This window comes from Chroicocephalus ridibundus, chromosome Z (genome assembly GCF_963924245.1).
Source record: "Chroicocephalus ridibundus chromosome Z, bChrRid1.1, whole genome shotgun sequence".
Taxonomy (NCBI): Eukaryota; Metazoa; Chordata; class Aves; order Charadriiformes; family Laridae; genus Chroicocephalus; species Chroicocephalus ridibundus.
Window position 1 is genome coordinate 5,471,537 of NC_086316.1, and position 19,930 is coordinate 5,491,466.

A 19,930-nucleotide genomic window follows, 5' to 3' on the forward strand; every position below is an offset into this window, starting at 1 on the left:
GCGGGTTTGGAATGTCTCCAGAGACAGAGACTCCACCACCTCTCTGGGCAGCCTGTGCCAGGGCTCTGCCACCCTCACAGGAAAGAAGTTCCTCCTCAGGTTTAGGTGGAACTTCCTATGCTCAGGTTTATGCCCGTTACCTCTTGTCCTGTCGCTGGGCACTACTGAAAAGAGCCTGGCCCCATCCTCCTGACACCCACCCTTTCAGCATTTATAAGTGTTGATAAGATCCCCCCTCAGCCATCTTTTTTCCAGACTGAAGAGACCAAATTCCCTCAGCCTTTCTTCATAAGAGAGGTGTTCCAGTCCCCTCAGCATCTTGGTAGCCCTTTGCTGTCCCCTCTCCAGCAGTTCCCTGTCCTTCTTGAACCAGGGAGCCCAGAACTGGACACAGCACTCCAGGTGTGGCCTCACCAAGGCAGAGCAGAGGGGGAGGATGACCTCCCTCCACCTGCTGGCCACACTCTTCTTGATGCACCCCAGCATGCCATTGGCCTTCTTGGCCACGAGGGCACATTGCTGGCTCATGGTCCCCCAGGACTCCCAGGTCTCTTTCCACCGAGCTGCTCTCCAGCAGGTCAGCCCCAACCTGTCCTGGTGCAGGGGGTTACTCCTCCCCAGGTGCAGCACCCTGCACTTGCCCTGGTTGAATTTCATAAGGTTCCTCTTTGCCCAGATCTCCAGCCTGTCCAGGTCTCTCTGGATGGCGGCACAGCCTTCCGGTGTGTCAGCCACCCCCCCCAGCTTTGTGTCATCAGCAAACCTGCTGAGGGTGCACTCTATCTATCCCCTCATCCAGGTCATTGATGAATATATTGAAGAGGAGTGGACCCAGTACTGACCCCTGGGGAACACCACTCGTCACTGGCCTCCAGCTAGACTCTGTGCCCCTATCACTACCCTCTGAGCTCTGTCTTTCAACCAGTTGTCTGGTTGAATGGACAGCCTTTCAACCTTACTGTCCATTCATCTAGCCCGCTCTTCCTCAGCTTCCCTATGAGGATGCTGTGGGAAACCATGTCGAACGCCTTGCTGAAGTCAAGGTAGACCACATCTACCGCTCTCCCCCCATCTACCCATCCAGTCATGCTATCATAGAAGGCTATGAGATTAGTAGGAAGCTTGTAGGAAGCTGATGGGCTTTCCTTCCTGGTAAGATGAGTTGAGATCAAATGCAGCTTCTCAGAATGTGGAGTGATGGTCCTGCTGCAAGAAATCGAGGTATACCCTTGGCTTCATCACCACGGAGACTCCACTGCCAGTTTTGCTTGTGAAGACCATCCCATTCTCAATGTTTCCACTAGTCCTAGAGAGGACTGTGGAATTTTCTGTACCAGCTTATGACTTCTGAGTTGATGCCGTTGCTTATTGGGAGATTCAGGACCACGCAGCAAGGCTACTGGCTGCAAGGTGCCAGTGGACATGTTGGTACCTGAACAAGGGCAAAGAGACTCTTTGGCCATGGGATGCCAAAGCTCCTTGTGGGTGGCACAAGGCATGAAGCAGAGGGCCCTAACAGGTAAGAGACAGGCTGCTCAGAGCAAAGAAAGGAACCAGACTCACCTACTTGGATGACAATGAATTCCTGCCTGGCTGAGGACCTCTAAGGGCAAGAAAGCTAACCATGATAGGGAAAAAAAAAAAAGTGAGATGCTACACAGCCTGAGAGAAAGCTGTGTCTTGAAAGATGAACTTTCCAAAAGGTCAAAAAATTCTGTAGGAGTAGAAATGCGTTTATCTACGTCTAATCATTTGTCTTGACTTACATGAAGGATAATTGTGCTTACAGATCCTTAGAAAGCCTATGTATCTTATGGCATCAACATCACCGCAGATATCCAAGTAGTTAAACGGAAAATGCAGAGTGCTCACATGTTTATGAAAGGCTGGGTCCTCAACGTAAGAAAAAGAAAGGTATCTGGGGACAAGGGCAGTTGGTTGCAGAGGCAAGGATGGAGGGCAGAAGGCCAAGAGAAGAGGCAGTCCTGCATTCACTCCTATACAGAGGAGGCTTGTAACAGGAACTGGGGTCTCATGATCAGTTGCTTAATAAAGATCCAGTAGGAGATCAATCAACTGGTGAATATAACTATATGCATTTAAAAAAAATAATAGGGAGAACAAACACACACTGATTTCCTCCGCATCACCCACAAAAAAAAAAAAAAAAAAGGAACACAAGGACTTTTCTATTTTCAAGGCAGGCATGGGGCAATTTCAAATTATTCGATGAAGTTTTTGGAAAGTTCATGAAGATCTAATAGGACTCAAGTGCTTCCAAGTTTTTCCATTTCTCCTTAAGAGAAATAAGTCTAAAAAAACTCTTGTTTTCAGAGAAGAAGTGTCTTCCCATGTTGGACACAACGCCAGCTGCAACATCATAAATATTCATCCGTGGACCGAGCTGGAAGCACATGTGAGCATTGATGCAATGATTTGGTGCACCAGCACCTCATTCATAAGATAAATGGGTATGCAAACAAGCAGGCATATGTAGGAACTAGAAATGAGAACAGAATATGAAGAAATTGTGAGGGGCCTTAATCAACTTTTTCACTTTGCAAGGACCACAGTTTGGCTGTCAGCAGCTAGTTTCCCAATGGATTCAGTGGGGCGGGATCAGTTGTGGGTGGGTGAGGTGGTGTTGGCTTTTCCAGCAGTCTTTAGTCTTATTCTCAGGTACTTACATGCATTTATTTCGAACACTTTGCACAATGTGATTCAGAACGTGCTATGGAGCTAGCTGCTTCTTTTTCCCTTTTTTTTTTTCTTTTTCAAAAAAAGGGAATTTAAATTTAAATGGAATTGGAAGTTGACAAAGTCCTACCTTTTCAACTCCAGCTTTAGCACAGATGCACGTATATGACCTGATTCTGTGAAGTGATATTTCTGCACTGTAGTCCTGTCAATCCCTCACCTTTCAGGAACACTAAACCAATAAAGTAAATTATTTTAAAGAATAAAGAAACTGAGACAATCCAATCTATAAATTGACTTCTTTGTTCTGCTGATTGACTAAATGATACTTAAGTCATCTCTAAGTGCCTGGAGAAAAATAAAAGGCATTTCTATTGTGAAGCTGAACAATTAGGCGATTGTAAAGCATGGAATGGCAAAGTGGAAAACGCATGGTAATAAAGTTTTCCATTTTTCTCTCCCCCATTTATTTATTTATTTATTCTACAGCAAATGCCGTAAAGTGGAGCAGAAAAGGAACTTCACTTTCTAACCTCTGGATTAGTGACAATACTGGAGATTTAGCTACTTTCCAGAAGCCCACATGTGGAAATGACTATCCCGCCACTATTTCACCATCATTTAGATAAAGAGGGGAGAGCTGTGCTGGCTTGCCCTTTCCTGCAGAGACCACGTGCATCTGTTTAACCTCAGGCGTTCACGCTGTTTCCAAAGCTGAATGACAGAAAGACATGCAGAAGAAAACACTTCATACGCTCACCCAAATGGTGCGTATCTCCTGGATGTCCAAGGCAATAAAAATAGCGACTCACACCGCAAAACCCTACTGATGCGTGACTCAAACCACGCTCCCGAGGATTTCACCTCACATTTTGGAAAAGACAGTGTTGAAGACGTCTCCATAACAACAGGTTTGTTGCTTCTTGTCAAAGCAGCATGTCTGCACGGGATTCAGCTCCCTGCATCAGCTCATCTCTCACCATTTTCCCTTCCTTCGTTCAGCAACATTTCCTCTTTTCATATTTTTCTGTCTCCTTCTCCCTTTATCCTTCTCTTGTCTCTCAGCTGCTGTCCTAATAACCAAATGTTTACTCCTAGTTAGTGACTTTCCTGCTCTTCCCACCCACACCAAAGCCCATTTCAAATCCTCCCTCTCCTGGCATCGTCATTCCATCACTAGCTATTTGTGAGACAAGGGCAGTATATATTGTATACAGTATATATTCTCCTGGAGAAACTGGCTGCTCATGGCCTGGACAGGTGTACTCTTCGCTGGGTAAAAAACTGGCTGGATGGCCGTGCCCAGAGAGTGGTGGTAAACGGAGTTAAATCCAGTTGGTGTCCAGTCACAAGTGGTGTCCCCCAGGGCTCGGTGCTGGGGCCGGTTCTCTTTAATATCTTTATCAATGATCTGGATGAAGGGATCGAATGCACCCTCAGTAAGTTCGCAGATGACACTAAACTGGGCGGGCGTGTTGATCTGCTTGAGGGTAGGTTGGCTCTGCAGAGGGATCTGGACAGGCTGGACCGATGGGCTGAGACCAATGGTATGAGGTTCAACAAGGCCAAATGCCGGGTCCTGCACTTGGGTCACAACAACCCCATGCAGCGCTACAGGATTGGGGCAGAGTGGCTTGAAAGCAGCTCGACAGAAAAGGACTTGGGAGTGTTGGTTGACAGCCGGCTGAATATGAGCCAGCAGTGTGCCCAGGTGGCCAAGAAGGCCGACACCATTCTAGCCTGTATCAGGAATAGTGTGGTGAGCCGGACTAGGGAAGTGATCATCCCCCTGTACTCGGCACTGGTGAGGCCCCACCTCGAGTACTGCGTTCAGTTTTGGACCCCTCGCTACAAGAGGGACATCGAGGTGTTGGAGTGTGTCCAGAGAAGGGCTACAAAGCTGGTGAGGGGTCTGGAGGACAAACCTTATGAAGAACGACTGAGGGAGCTGGGGTTGTTTAGCCTGGAGAAGAGGAGGCTGAGGGGAGACCTTATCACCCTCTACAACTACCTGAAAGGAGGTTGTAGAGAGATGGGGGCTGACCTCTTCTCCCTGGTGACAAGTGATAGGACAAGGGGAAACGGGTTCAAGTTACGTCAGGGGAGGTTTAGATTAGATATTAGGAGACATTTTTTCACTGAAAGGGTTATTAAACATTGGAATAGGCTGCCCAGGGAGGTGGTGGATTCACCATCCCTGGAGGTGTTTAAAAAAAGGGTAGATGGGGCACTGAGGGACATGGTTTAGAAGTGGCTCTTGTCAGGGTAGGCTAAAGGTTGGACTCGATGATCTTAAAGGTCCCTTCCAACCTCAACAATTCTATGATTCTATGATTCTATGATTCTATACCCATGCCAACGTAACTGCCCAGACACATTGCGTCAGGAAAGTTTGACCCCATGTAACATAAAGATAGGTTAGGCATCATGGGAAATTAGACCCAGCTGGGAAAATTACAAGGGAACAAAGAGGAAACATAAGTTGCGTCACATACCATTGAAGAGTCAATAGAGAAAACTGAGAGGTGGCCACTCAAAAATTACACAAAAAACATTCCAACTCTATTTTAAAGAAAGCAATTATACCATAAACCATCACAGAAATGCCTGGAAGATTCATCCATACCAAAAAAAACCAAGAAGTGAACTTTTTGTGCTAGTGGAAGTACTGACTTCTGAGATAAGAAAACCATTACCTCCAAACAGAAGTAAAGATTAAAGAGTGTGGAGGGCTGTGGGGGTGTGTGTGAGGGTGGAAACGCTTTTACAGTGTTTGTGCCATTAGCTTGGATGAGACAAAAATACATTTGCAGGGCAAACCTGCTACGATGAGGGTAAGGGGAAATTTGTGCTACAGACAAACATTTTTTTTTATGAGAACTAGTGCAAGATGGAGGAGAAATGAAAGAGCAAACATTTATTTTTACAACCTAATGGGATTTTAGAATTAAGCACAGCAGGTAGCAATATGCTGCACTATTTAAAAAAAAAAAAAAAAAAAAAAACATTGCGTGAACGTACATGAAAGCCTTCTCTCTTTTCAAAACACTCTGCTGTCACCTAGGGTATGGGAAATCAAAGCGCGGGATAGCGATGGACTCAACGTCTCTTTCCACAGGCAAGTGGTACAGTAAGGGCATTTGGAGACAGGACTAGAGCCACAATCCAGACTAGAAAGAGAAAAGAGTGAAGGCCCTACTTTCAAAAATCACCTCTGGATTCCAATTTCTTGATACCTCCTGCTCCAGGAGGTCTGCCAATAGCTGCTTTGAAAAGTATCTGCTCCTAGAGGAATTTTTTTTTGTGATCACTACACCCGCAGGTGGCCCTTTGAATGGACACACAATGTAATATGAGTATAAAAATCTCACTTTCAAGCAACATAAAAGACAAGGTGCCACTGGTAAATCTGTTCACAGGGAAGGAAAAAAAAAAAAAGAGGGAAAAAAATAGATTAACTGATTCTAGTATTGAAACATTGTTCTGTAACATGAAGGTACAGATTATGTGCTGTGAACAAAGTCCTGCAAGGTCTGGAAACTGGCTCCCTGGGTTGGAGCTGAGGTCCCCTGTGGAAGGTATAATTTTGCATAGGAACTGAAAAAATAAAAGTAATTACCCAAGTCTGTATGTGAAAGGTGTCAAGGCTGGCAGTGAGTGTTAATAATCTGATATATGTTTTATACCACTTCTTTAGTGAATGTGATATATATGATATTCAGCAGCAGGAATAAGAAATTAAAGAATTTCAGTGTTTGCCTTTTTTTTTTTTTCTTTCCTTTGAATAGCAAGTGTTCTGTATCTCCAGGTTGCTAGGGATGAATGACCTAGTCAGAGAGGGTCTGGGAAAGTGGTGAAGAGTTTCCAAGGATTCGTATTGTCCCTTTAGAGAGGGGAAAATTCAGAACAAAGGATGGCTCTTGTTGGGATGCTCATCCTCGGAGCACAAAAGAATATTTCTCTCCCCTACTTTACTTTATGATAGAATTAATAATGACTAAAGATTCTTCAACCTTTTTCAGCCTGAACCCATACGTGGCTTTTAGCAGAAATTAAAAACTTGTGGGGTCAAAAAGCAATCTGTCTGTCAGTCCTCTGTCTCTGAAAATTTCATCTTAGGGACTCAAAATCAAGCACAAAGAATAAACCTGAGCACGGGCTATCTGCCACTGAGACATAAGATTCAGGCGTCTTTTTTCCTCCTGCCTTTCAGTCTTCCAAGTATTTTTTTTTAACCAATTAGCTGAGGGAAGGCAGGGAATGCAACATGGACAAGTTCCAACTGGAAAGCTTGAACTTTCCAGATATATGAGCGCTGTCATCTGTACACACTACAAAACCCAACGTACTTCCTAATAGAGCAACAGTGGGTTTATAGAGCATGTGGGTTTATTTGCTTTTCTTTTCCTGAAAAGAGACAACAGTTCCCACACAAGGTCTACAACACAGTTTCCTAACACGGTTAATACCCCTTTTTTTTTGTAACCTGAGAAAAACCCATCTGAGAAAGCTGGGTCTCCATTTTCTTTGGAAATACAATCAAATACTGTCCTTTTCCTATGTACCATACACATGGCATGGAAAGGTTGGTGCTTTGATGAACAGTCAGCATATGCCAACAAAGCTAACACATTCGATATCAAAATCCATACTGAAGCATTCTCAGCATTTCAGATACTCCTCTTGCTTCATGCCTCAAAGAAATTGTTTTCATGACTGAAGCAAGGTGACAAAAAAAAAAAGTTTATTTTATGTAAATCATGTAATAGAACAAATTGACATATCTGTTCAGAATAGTCTTTCAGAAAGGGATGTTCCCTGAAGGATGGAGTCGTTCAGAAAAGCTTTCAGAAACCAGCACGCTTACTATATTCTTCTTTTTTTTGGTTCTTTATCAGATTGTTCCTAAAGACAATTCTTACGATGAGGCTACGTTTCCCATTTTGCCAAAGGAAGTGACCTGAGAACAGTTGTAGCTCTCTCTCTCGACAGTCAGATTGATGACAACAAGAAAAGGGTTTATAACTGGTGACTTGACAGCAGATGAACATCACAGCCAAGAAGTCCCAGACACAGCATACACTATGAACAGGTTACAAGGGAAACCACAAAAGGTGCTGGTGTCAAAGGGCTCCCAGGGTGCCCTGGCTGATGTAAGCAGACAGCTTTTGGTCCCTCAGGGAAACCTTTGGGGAGGGCAGCACGTTGGCCAGAAAAAATACACCCAACTGCTGCTTTGATAACGGTGTAGTTCACGCATTACACACCCCTGTTTTAATATGAATACAATTCTATAGATATGGGTCATAATGGGACATACTCAAAGTCTAGTAATTATACTTTCAAGAAAATCTTACAAAAGAGAAATTGAATGCAATGCTTACCAATTAACGTGCCTTTGATAATGGTACACTGGAGGAAAACCATAAAAGCCATTTTTGTGTCTCAAAAGGCTGAGGAAAAAGTAACATCTTGAGAGACCTAAGGTGGCATTTGTAGGCAAAGGTGTTCTTTGCTCTCTGCGGTGTGCAATAAGAGCTGTCGGGCTGTTTGTTGTTCAAATAGGCTATCCTTGGCCAGTGCTTGAAACTGTCATTGCTAATAGAAACCACAGACCTATTGGATGCCTGTGAAGGTCTCAAACTCTGGTGCTCAGTCATCACAGCTATCAATATTTTAGACCAAGTTCGATAAATACGTTGCTTTCATCACTTCAGTGAAAAGAACAGATAAGTGCAACTTTCATGACCGTAAAGTGGGGAAAAAAATTTGAGACATGAACAAAGAGATCAGAGCCCTGTCAAGATTTTTGTAGTCTGTGAACGCTACAGATTTTAATGCTGTCTGTAGGTGTGTTGGGTGCTTTGCAGCCATCAAAAATGAAGCTAAACATAATAACCATGTGTCAGAGTTCAATGAGTAAAAATATTCTTCAGCTATTAGTTGAAGGAGTGAATTCATTATAACATCTAATTTGGGAACTGTTTGAACACTGGGAGTTTGCAAAGTGCATTTGAACATTATTGGGTTCTTATCCTCTAGAGGAAAGATTAAGAAAGAAAAGAGGATGGAGGATACAATACAAAATATGCAGAAGAGCCTTGAAGAGAAAAGAAAGACTATGTTTTTTCAAATTTGGTCTTCCTTGTATAAGCGGTTGTATTCCCTGTGTCTGTGCAGGACCCCTGTGTACATGCACATATGAACACATCTCCAAAGAGACATATAAGTACCTCAATGATCATTTATATTTAAAATCCTGAAACTCCATGGTTTCACTAAAAATCTGCGTAACCACTTTTGCAATTCTGAGGTTTCACTAAGAAATAAAATTGCTAATACAAGTGAGAGATAGCTATTCTATCTTTCTTAACAAAAGCAAGAAAGTCTCTGTAGGGGCCCAGAACCCATTCCTTCAGAATAACTCAAATATTCATATCAAAATGAATTACAAACAAAATTGAAAATCAGAGAGCATCCTACTTCACTTTATAACTGAAAAGGTACGAACAACTTTCAAATTGCCCCAAACGTAAGTCAAAATACATTCTGTGAATTGTAGAACTGATCTACTAATGCAGCAACACTAGAGCATGACAGGTCGTCATCTCCAGACTTTGCAAAAACCTGACATTCAAGATACCCACCTAAACGATTACAAAAAGTTTCACAGGCAAAGCATGAAGACTTTCTGATCCTTATAATCAAACTTCACTGCTGTAAAAATCTGGCCAAAAAAATCTTTTAAGTTTTTCAGTGGTGATTGGGAAAGACGTATTTTTATTAGTTTTCTTATATTGTGCTCTGAAAAAATCCATTTTCACAGAAAAGAAATTAAGTAAACTGCTGGTGATTGAAAATTAGGGGTAATTTGTGAGAAATATTTTCCAAAAAATATTGCATTTGTCAAAATAAATAATAAAAAAAAAGATTACTGCAACACATTGCTCCTATAAGGCCATGATGCATTATGTTTTTCACTTTTACGTTATAGTATAAATCACAATATAGCACTTATACATATAAAAGTTGAAGTAGTAATAACCATCTGAAAATAATTCCATAAAAGGTTAATTTTATATTAAGTAGAAGTTTCATATATTGTATTTTTATGTTTTAGAAAGGCTATTGATATTTTTTTGTGGTGATAAAAACAATTTTCAGGAAGTTGGCAGCCCAACTTTTCTTTTGCATCAGTGATGAGAAAAAATTGTCAGAAATCTCTGCAAGGGAAAAGGAAGTCTCAAAAAATAGTCTAAATAGCAGAGCGCTGATGTGCTAGGGTACCACAATAAAGAGGAAGATGGAAGAATTTCTCTCCTGTCCTCATCGGAGGGTCTTTCATACATTTTTCTAGGGACAGAGGGTAAGATGAGAGCAGATTTTTTTAATTACCAGAGTTTCTGGAAGCTGATATAAGATTAAATGAGCTGTAAAGGTGAGAGAGGAAACAGACTGAAGTCCTTACTTCTGGCCAAATCTTGCTGCTTTTGGAGTGGCAGCTGTAACTCTTACAAGTTTATCAGAAGTCTCCTGCTATTTGGAGATTTCATTGAAGAGCCGGTGGCTGGTATCAAGAGATTGCATGCAACTTTCCACATCCTTTTTTTTTTTCTAATGAAAAGCCAAGTTTCCATCCCTCCTGACTCTGGAGAGAAGCTTGCAGATATGAAGAGAGTGCAAACACAGAGCCTCTGCACAAAGACTTCTAAAGCAGAAGGCAAATAAAAATAACCCAAGATGACTATATATATATTTCCAGCTGCTCCTGTGAATTTGGGACTCAGATGGTGGATGGCCTTGGGTCAGAAGTATTGCTATTGCAGGCTAAGTCTGAAGCCCAGACTTCAGCCCTGCTCCCATATGACTAATCCCATTTGTTCTGTGATCTGAGCTATGCGTTTTCCCTCTGATTTCCAGTGTTTAAAGATGCTCTGCAGCAGGGTCAAAACTCAGAGGTGGAAATATGCTCGCTGTGACAATTTCACCATAATATTACCCGTGTGATTAATAAAATAACTCACCTCAGGGGTAGCTTGAGTGGATGCTGCAGAGCTCGTGAGATAAGTTGCCTCATTAAAATAATTCGAAAAAGAGCAAAAATAGAGAGCCTTATTTTACATCCCTGCGTTAAACTATGAGAAACTCAAAAGGTGGAAAGGAAAAGTGTCATGGTCAAAGGGGAACACAAACAGCAAGAGACACCAAAACTCTGGCAGGAGTTTCTGCTAACTCTACCGAAGCTACAAAGTGCTTCGGGAGTCAATTTTTCTCCTTTTTCTGACCATCCAGAGGGACAGAGTGCCTCAAGAGGAGCAACAGCAGCAGAAGCACATAAAAAAACAGATTACCTTTGATTTTGTAGGATTTGGGTCAATGATTCAGCCTATCTGAAGGAGGTAAGGAATAATTTCTGTACAGCTACAACACACAGTTAAAACTAATGACCCTTCTCCTGGGAGCAGACATCCTCCCAGGAGCCAACACTAAGATGTTACCTGATAAAGATGAAGAGATTTTTGCACTTGTTTTTTTGGTTCTTTATGAAGACAGGTTTCCCTCCTAAGACCACTGAATCTTTGTTATTGTTCATCCCAACATTTTTATATAAAGTAAAATATTTCAAAAAGTGGTACAATATTCGTGATGTTCCTATGAGCAAACAGTATGTTGGCTGTATGTGTATATTGGGGCTGTTGGTGGATGAGAAGCTCAACATGAGCCAACAATGTGCGCTGGCAGCCCAGAAAGCCAACTGCATCCTGGGCTGCATCAAAGGAAGCATGTCCAGCAGGTTGAGGGAGGTGATTCTCCCCCTCTACTCTGCTCTCGTGAGACCCCACTTGGAGTACTGCGTCCAGCTCTTGGGCTCCCAACATCAGAAGGACATGGACCTGTTGGAGCAGGTCCAGAGGAGGGCCACAAAGACGATGCGAGGGCTGGAGCCCCTCTGCTGTGAGGACAGGCTGAGAGAGTTGGCAGTGTTCTGCCTGGAGAAGAGAAGGCTCCTTGGAGACCTTATAGCGGCCTTCCAGTACCTGAACAGGGCCTACAAGAGAGCTCGATAGGGACTTCTTACAAAGGCATAATGGCTTAAAACTGGAGGAGGGCAGATTTGGATTAGATATCAGAAAGAAATTTTTCACTCTGAGGGTAGTGAGCCCCTGGCCCAGGTTTCCCAGAGAAGCTGTGGCTGCCCCATCCCTGGAGGTGTTCAAGGCCAGGTTGGATGGGGCTTGGAGCAACCTGGGCTGGTGGGAGGTGTCCCTGCCCAGGGCAGGGGGGTTGGAACTAGGTGATCTTTAAGACCCCTCCCAACCCAAACCATTCTCTGATAAGTATATACTGCCAGCATCAAAAAACCACACTTATCTCTGCTTACGCTGACTCCACACTTAAGGTGATATGGTCACAGATCACCATGGTCCTAGCAAGCCCTAAGATGAGAGTGGAGGCTGAAAGCATGGGCACATGAGACCTCCTAGCACAACCAGCATGGGAAAAAATGGGAATAAATTTATTACCATGGGCTGCTGAAATGGAGCCATGGCAGAGAGGACTTCATGGAGACCAGGAAATGCCAGGTGTTGTCTGGGGCAATCTTCTTGGCGAAGTTCAGTAGTGGATAGCCCAGCAAAACTGAGGGCACCCAGCTGATAACATTTCTGTCCAATCATCAAGCCCCAAATGACTCTTTGTTTTTCACTGCTGTTGTTATTAGTTGCACTATCGTAGCAGCAATAGTCACAGTGACAGATCTAGGCTTTGTGCTGAGCAAAGAAGAACCAAAAAAAAAAAAAATCTCTGCCTCAGAAGAGTGTACGATAAGTCGGTACAAGTCAGGGATACCACCTGAAAGACAACAGTTATCTATACATGGTCTTGTTTTCTGTAGATACCACCGTAGTCTTCCCAGGAGGCTATAACTTGGTTATTGAACCCATCAACTCCTTCTTCTTTCACAGGGAAACAGGGCTTGTACCTGGAAAGAAGCTGCTGAGATGAATTGACAGTGCTGGAAATGAATGTCTGGATTTTATTTTCTCTTTGCTGATTTCCCACTGATTTGTTGTCCCTTTCATGTCACCTCTCAGCCTGATGGGGAAAGGTGTCAGCTGGGAAATCTGCCTCTCCTCACCCTTTATTTTTCCACATATTTTAATAACTTCACCACCAATTTCTGACCTCGCACTAGCTCCTTACTTTTACTTGAACAAGATCTTTTGCTCTGTTACCTTCACTTGCCATCCTTCACAAAGTCCTCACTCTGCATTTGCATATCCCTAACATTATTTGTGTTATCTAGAATCCCTACAAAATAATTTGTGTTGTCCAACTCTTTGGTCTGCAAGCTTTTCTTACCTTCTTGTATGACGTGAAGCATAAGGAGGATGTTGTGCTGTAAATCTAGACAGCACCAGCACTCATTACTTTCTTGTAGCTTCGGCAATTTGATCAATCTTATTGCATGAACCAAACAAAAAACTGAACAACTTAATGTAGCTCATGTGCTATATCAAGCTGTGAATTTACAATGGCCAAAAGCAAAATTTAAATTGGACAACTAAATATCTGAGCTCGAACTCTGCTCTTTCTGCATATCCTCACTAGTGAAGCTTGAGTGTTCAATTTTATGAGAATGTTCAATGTTATTCAATTCAATGTTACGAGAAGATGAAAGAATACAGACCTGAACTAAATCAAGGTTTATTTTTCAAAGTAAAGCACATATTTGTGAAACAGTTTTCTACTATTTGTTCATTTCTGTTAGCCAGCCAGTGATCAGGGACTTAAATCCTGAAAATGTTCTTTTATCCCTTGGTTCTGATTCAGACCAGAGAACAAGCCATTGCTACATTTTTATATTGCTTCTGTGTTGCGGCCAGGGTGAGAACAGAAACTCAATAACCTTTTTCAAAGTCCTTGACTTTTTGGAAGGCTTTCAAGTCCTTCACAGCAGAACTAGCTTCCTGCTCTCATTTCACATGGGTCACATTGCTCAGCATCCTCAGGTTTATGGAGACAGTAAAACGTTGCTGCAAACCTCATCTTCTGCTCTACTCTTTTGACCACATCATTTTTTTCTATGGCCTCCTGCTTTAGCTCCCCTTTTCAAATACTAGTTTTGTTTCCCACTTTCAAAGTTGTGTACAGACTTGGGAAGCTAGATCTCACTCTCAGTCCACGAAGCCACTTCCCTGTGTATCACTCAAATTCTTTCTCATTTTCTCCCATACCAGTCCTCATACTTGCAAGGAGTTCACAGCAGGATTTATGTTCCCCGTTTCAGCGATGAGGTGGGGGACCAGAAAGGATGGAGCACCTCTCCTATGAGGACAGGCTGAGGGAGCTGGGGGTGTTCAGCCTGGAGAAGAGAAGGCTCCGGGGAGACCTTAGAGGCCCTTCCAGTACCTGAAGAGGCTCCACGAAAGCTGGGGAGGGACTCTGGGTCAGGGAGGGGAGCCATAGGATGAGGGGTAACGGTTTTAAACTGAAAGAGGAGAGATTTAGATTAGGTATTAGGAAGAAATTCTTTACCGTGAGGGTGGTGAGGCACTGGCCCAGGTTGCCCAGAGAAGCTGTAGATGCCCCTTCCCTGGAAACATTCCAGGTCAGGTTAGATGGGGCTTTGAACAACCTGATCCCGTTGAAGATGTCCGTGCTTATTGCATAAGGGTTGGACCAGATGGCCTTCAAAGCTCCTTTCCATGCCAAACCATTCCATGATTCTATAAGGGCAGCCCTTGTGTGTCGGTGCCATTTAAAACAGCTGGGGATCCGCAGGCTGTAAGTCATTCTCATTTTGGTTATGAAAAGTAAAACAATGGGTTCTGTAACTTTAAGAAAAGAGGTGCAACAGAGTCATTTGGAGGCATCTGGGATTTCCAGATCAGGAGATACTGGAGGAGACCAAGGTTGCAAGGAGATCCTCCTGGCTTACCAAAACAGATCGGGGCAGGTTCATGTTGTATTTGTTGGTTGGGGTCCTCTTCCCATGCATCTACTGCAGATAGTAACCTTGGCTGAAAAAGGGAGATAGACACACTCCCATAGCTACATATATTATACCTGTTTGGTTCAGGGATGTTAACGGTAAGAGCCAAAGAATCCCTTTGCACCGATGGGCTCACATGTATTTTTTACTGCTCTTTAAGATTAGACACCTGATACTACAGCCACTTAACACTCACCCACACAGCTTTGACGTCTATTGACCTCAGTGGTAGTTTACCCGTTAATTTGTTACAATGCTTCTGAAAAGCCCCCACACACCCACATCTGCATCCTGTAGGCACCTAAACACATTTGATAGCCTGGCTCCGAGTTTAACCAGCTCAGTGGCAGCATTTGACACCTGCATCTTGTATTTTACCGCTTTTTACACACTGAAGAGCTGAATAATTACCGCCAAGCAGTTATTTATTCTTTTTTTAACAAGAGAGCTCTTGCGTCAGAGGGCAGTATTAATCCTTCTGTCTCTTCTTCCTCTGACGCACTTTATTATCTACAATTGAGAAGTCCAGTAAACAGCCAGACTTTGCTGGGGGAAAATAAAATAATAAAAGTGGTGTTGAAGTAGAAGTATTAAAAGAAGGGCAAATAAAATTGCAAGAATAATTACCCTGAACTATTTTAACCCATTTAAAAAGGTAATAAATAGGGCTATTCACATCTATCCCCCAAGGACTGTATTCTTCCATAATGATGAAAGGTAGAATATAAACCAGTGCTGCTAATGTTATTATGATAATCCTATGTACTTCCGCAGCTGCTTGCACTTAACTGTTTGTGGCATAAAACATTTACAGTAATCAAGTTCCTTCACAGTGTTTTCTTTCAATATATATATATATTTTTATTTTTTTTTAGTTTAAGGTGCAACTAACCATTTCTATAAATAAACTATATAAGTGTACATCTATGTCACAAAGTGATGGATAAGACACGTTATTTTAAAGCTCCGATATACTCATCATGAAGGAGGAATGCACACGAACATGCCTGTGTTGACCCTGCCGAGCCAGAGCTGATGCTGAGCCAACACAGTGAGCCCTGGCTGTCTCCAGATGTGTCTCGCACCCGGATCCCCTACCGTAAGAGAGGAAGGGAAAGCCTGCCTCCGCTCTGCTCCTGCCGGTCGCCAGTCAGCCCCCGGGGCAGGCAGGGAGGAGATGGGGGCTGCCGGCCGCCCCGCGCTCCGGAGGCTCAGAGCCAGCAGAGCCAGGGGACAACCCACACCAGCACCGCAGCCGACAGCACGGACCTACTTCGAGCCCCAGCCATAGAAAAATCAGCACTATTCACGTTTTGGAGTCAACCCTAATATTTTATTCTGGGCTAGGCGAGAGTCGTCCCAGGGATAATTAAAATAGTTGCAGGGATTGTAGTCCCAATGTGCAATTTCAAGTGTCTCCCCGTGCGAATTACCTGTGGGCCATGATTTTAGTTACCGCTGGGCACAGTAATGCTGCCTGTGCTTAGTGATCCTGTAGTTATGTTCACCTAATTTTTGGTTCGCCTGCTCTGTGACTGAGCTGACAGGATTTTATCATGCATCAGCACTGAAGCATGACACCGTTAATCTCAGAGATGTGCCAGCATCACTTGGACCATTTTGCTAGTAAGTACTGTAAAAAAATATTTGCACAAATATTTTAACCCACTCATTACCTGCAAAACTGATTGTGCCGTTGGGACCACAGGGGTGCGTTTTGCCATGGAACAGCACAGACCAGGCTCTCCGTGCCACTTGCTGCAGCACCAAAGGAGCTAAAAACAAATGGCGAAGTTTTTTCCAAGGAATCTGAAGAATATCATGTACTGGATTCCTCCAAAAGAATCCTTTGAAAGGTCTCAGCCTCTGTTTTTTGGGTTTGTGTTTCAGGGTATGCCCCTGACGGAGCAGATAATACGCATTGAAGTGATATGAGAGAACATGGGTGGATAGATTCAAGTTACTGTTGTGACATGTGGCACCTCTCAGTGAAAAGCAAGGAGAAATGGACAAACGAGTGACATTAAAGTGTCACCGAGCAAGTTCAAGACAAACATAACAGCATGAACAATAGCAAGTAGCAGCACAAAGCGTTGCCTGTTCGTGAGGATGAAGTGGCACAGAAAGCAGGGTGAGAATAAATGAGATGCATATTAAATTATTGCTACAATTATACTGTTAATAATGATGCACAGAGACACTCATCTAATATCTGTCTAAATTTATCCTGTGGGTGAAAGTAGTCTTTCTCCCACTACACAAATGTAGACTAATTAGTGGTACAAATGCTTGATTTTCATTTCTTACACACACAAATGTAAATCAAGAGTATTCCTATAAATAAAGTTATGCTAACTCAAACTGATAAAAGAACAGAAATGAGACACAGAAAATCTTTTTTTAAATGTTTCTCTATTATTTTTGTCTATTTATCTGTTCATTACAAATAAACAGGAAGTAGCACAGATTGGATATCTTGATTTTTTTTCCTCAAACAAGGAACAGAAGGCAAGTTTGCACATGCTAAAGGTATAGAGTGGTGAAAGAGGTCTGAGGTTGGATGTGAGTTATATGATGACCGCAAAGCTTTCCTAGATAGCCTTGTTTGTTTCTGTTATTGTACCATGGCTAGAACTGCTGCATGGATGAGCTGGGAACTTAGGATTGATTCTCTATCAAGATGAGAAACAGATACAACTCTAAAAGTCAGATACTGCATCTTGGACTGCATCGTAGACAAGGAGGATGAGTTGATCGAGTAGTTCATAGAATCATAAAATCATGGAATCATAGAATGTGCTGGGTTGGAAGGGACCTTTAAAGTCCATCTAGTCCAACCCCCCTGCAGTGAGCAGGGACATCTTCAACTAGATCAGGTTGCTCAGAGCCCCATCCAGCCTGGCCTTGAATGTCTCCAGGGATGGGGCCTCCCCCACCTCTCTGGGCAACCTGGGCCAGTGTCTCACCAGTTCAGTTCTTGTACCAGAATCCCAGACGGGCAGGGGTTGGAAGGGACCTCTGGAGATCATCTAGCCCTGCCAGAGCAGGGTCACCCAGAGTAGGTTGGTCAGGATGATGTCCAGGCAGGTTTTGAGTATCTCCAGAGAGGAGACTCCACAGCCTCTCTGGGCAGCCTAGAAGGCTGATCGCAACTCAGACTTGTACCACCAAAGCCACATCCAGTGGACCCCTTGCCAACATGGTATCCCAATATGCTGTCAGGGCTGACTTTCCTCAGCCACTCCTGGCCAGCAAGACCACAAGTGAGCAATCACAACCAGCTCAAGCACAGACCAGTAATGACCAAAAGAGGTCAGCGACCTATTCCTCTGCTCAGCATCATAACCATGCAGGCCATTCCTGGAAGGCGCTTGCCCAATTTGTTCGTATCTCCAGTGATGCTGAATTAACAGACTCCTCATGAAAGCTGTCCCAGTGCTTTAGTACTTACAGAAATTTTTTCTTAATGCCAATCTTCAGTTACTCACTGCTGCAATTTAAGATGACTGTTTCCTGTTCTTCCCCCTATAGACATGGAGAGGTTGTTCCCTGCCTCTCTAGCCAACCTGAAAACTTCTACATCCTGCTTCAACCTTCCTATGCAGACAACCCCACTTTGTTTAATCTTTTCCACATGGGCCATGATTTTGTAGACTTCTGCTCATTTTCATTTTTTCCTTGAATGTCTCTGCAACTGGTCCATATTTTTCTTAATGTACGGGGGCAAGGACCAGGTACGCTACTCCAGTTGAGATCTTAGCGATGAGCTGCAAAACAACTTCAGGGCTTTCCAGGTTGCATTTCTGTTTATACCTCCCACCACCAATTTCATCGCGGCATGCGACTATCGGCACATGTTCAGCACGTGAAACACAGCCAGCTCCTAAAGCTTTTCTCCAGTTATTCCCCATCACATGTTCTTGTAGCTAATTAATTGTGCTCACATACAGTACCTGGTACATCTGCCTGTGAAGAGTATAAGATCACACTGCAACGTCCCAGGAGCACTTTGAATTGCAAGAACAACCTTCAGCACACAGGCAATGCCTCCCAGCACAAAGCCAGCTGCAAATGCAACAAGCGTAAGCTTTGTCCCGTCATCAGGTTTCTAATGAGAACATTGATGACTCGGCTGATGGACTATTGCACACCAGCAGAGCCACTGAAAGGGGAGTACTGTTTCTGTACAGAAATGATGACAAAGCCAAATGCAGAAGAGCTCCACCTTTTCTTTTAATATACTTGACATATATAAATATGTATATATTAATATATAAAAATATTATATTCATATATAAATATTTTGTATAGGTATATACTTTTATGTACTTTTTTTAAATATATATTTGACATTTTTTCCACTGTGGTCACTACAGCACTAACATCACATAGCTATTCTTAGAGAACTGGTATTATCAAGAGTTTTATTTACATTAATTAGTCTTTCTTAACAATAAAAAATAGTTAAAATCTGCTTTACAAAGATTTTTATTATCAGGGTAGCTGAGGAATGCCGAATTCACTGAATTGAATAATATAACCAAGCAGCAATTTCTTAAAATATAATGCTATATAGAAAAATGTATACCAGAGAATCCAGCACAGAGCTTATATTATTCTTACAAATTTTATTTATGTGCAGTCCATTTCTTTTACGGTATATTATAGAAATGGTAAAAATTAAAATTCAATTAACATTCTGAGTAACTTGGCATAACTGAGTTTCAGGCAGTTCTTGCCATAACCCCAGCTGCGGTCATTTTAGATCCAAAAGTCATCTGTTATATTCAAGGCTTCCACATATGATAGATCTCCTGCATTGGTAGCTAAATAATAATAATAATAATAATAATAATAATAATAATAGTAGTAGTAGTAGTAGTAGCAGCAGCAGTAGTAGTAATAATAATAATAATAGTTAAAAAAATTTCTGAGGAAGTTGTTTTATAAATCGGAAAATATTACATGGCAGATAAAGAAGTGTGTGAACTCAGACTGGCAAGAGGGCAGAAGGCAGACTTTTTTTAAGGCAAGCCTCTTTTTTTACGGCAATCCTGTGCTAAGGGCAATGTAGACTTTTAGTTGCTCCAAGGGAAGAAACAGCACATCTATAATCCCCCACTGGTTGAAAAGTGCAGCACAGTCACATCTTTACGTCTAAAAAGTTTCACTGAGTTTCACATCCAATATGTTGACGTCACAGTGGTCTGAAATATAGGTACAAGAAAAAAACAGGTT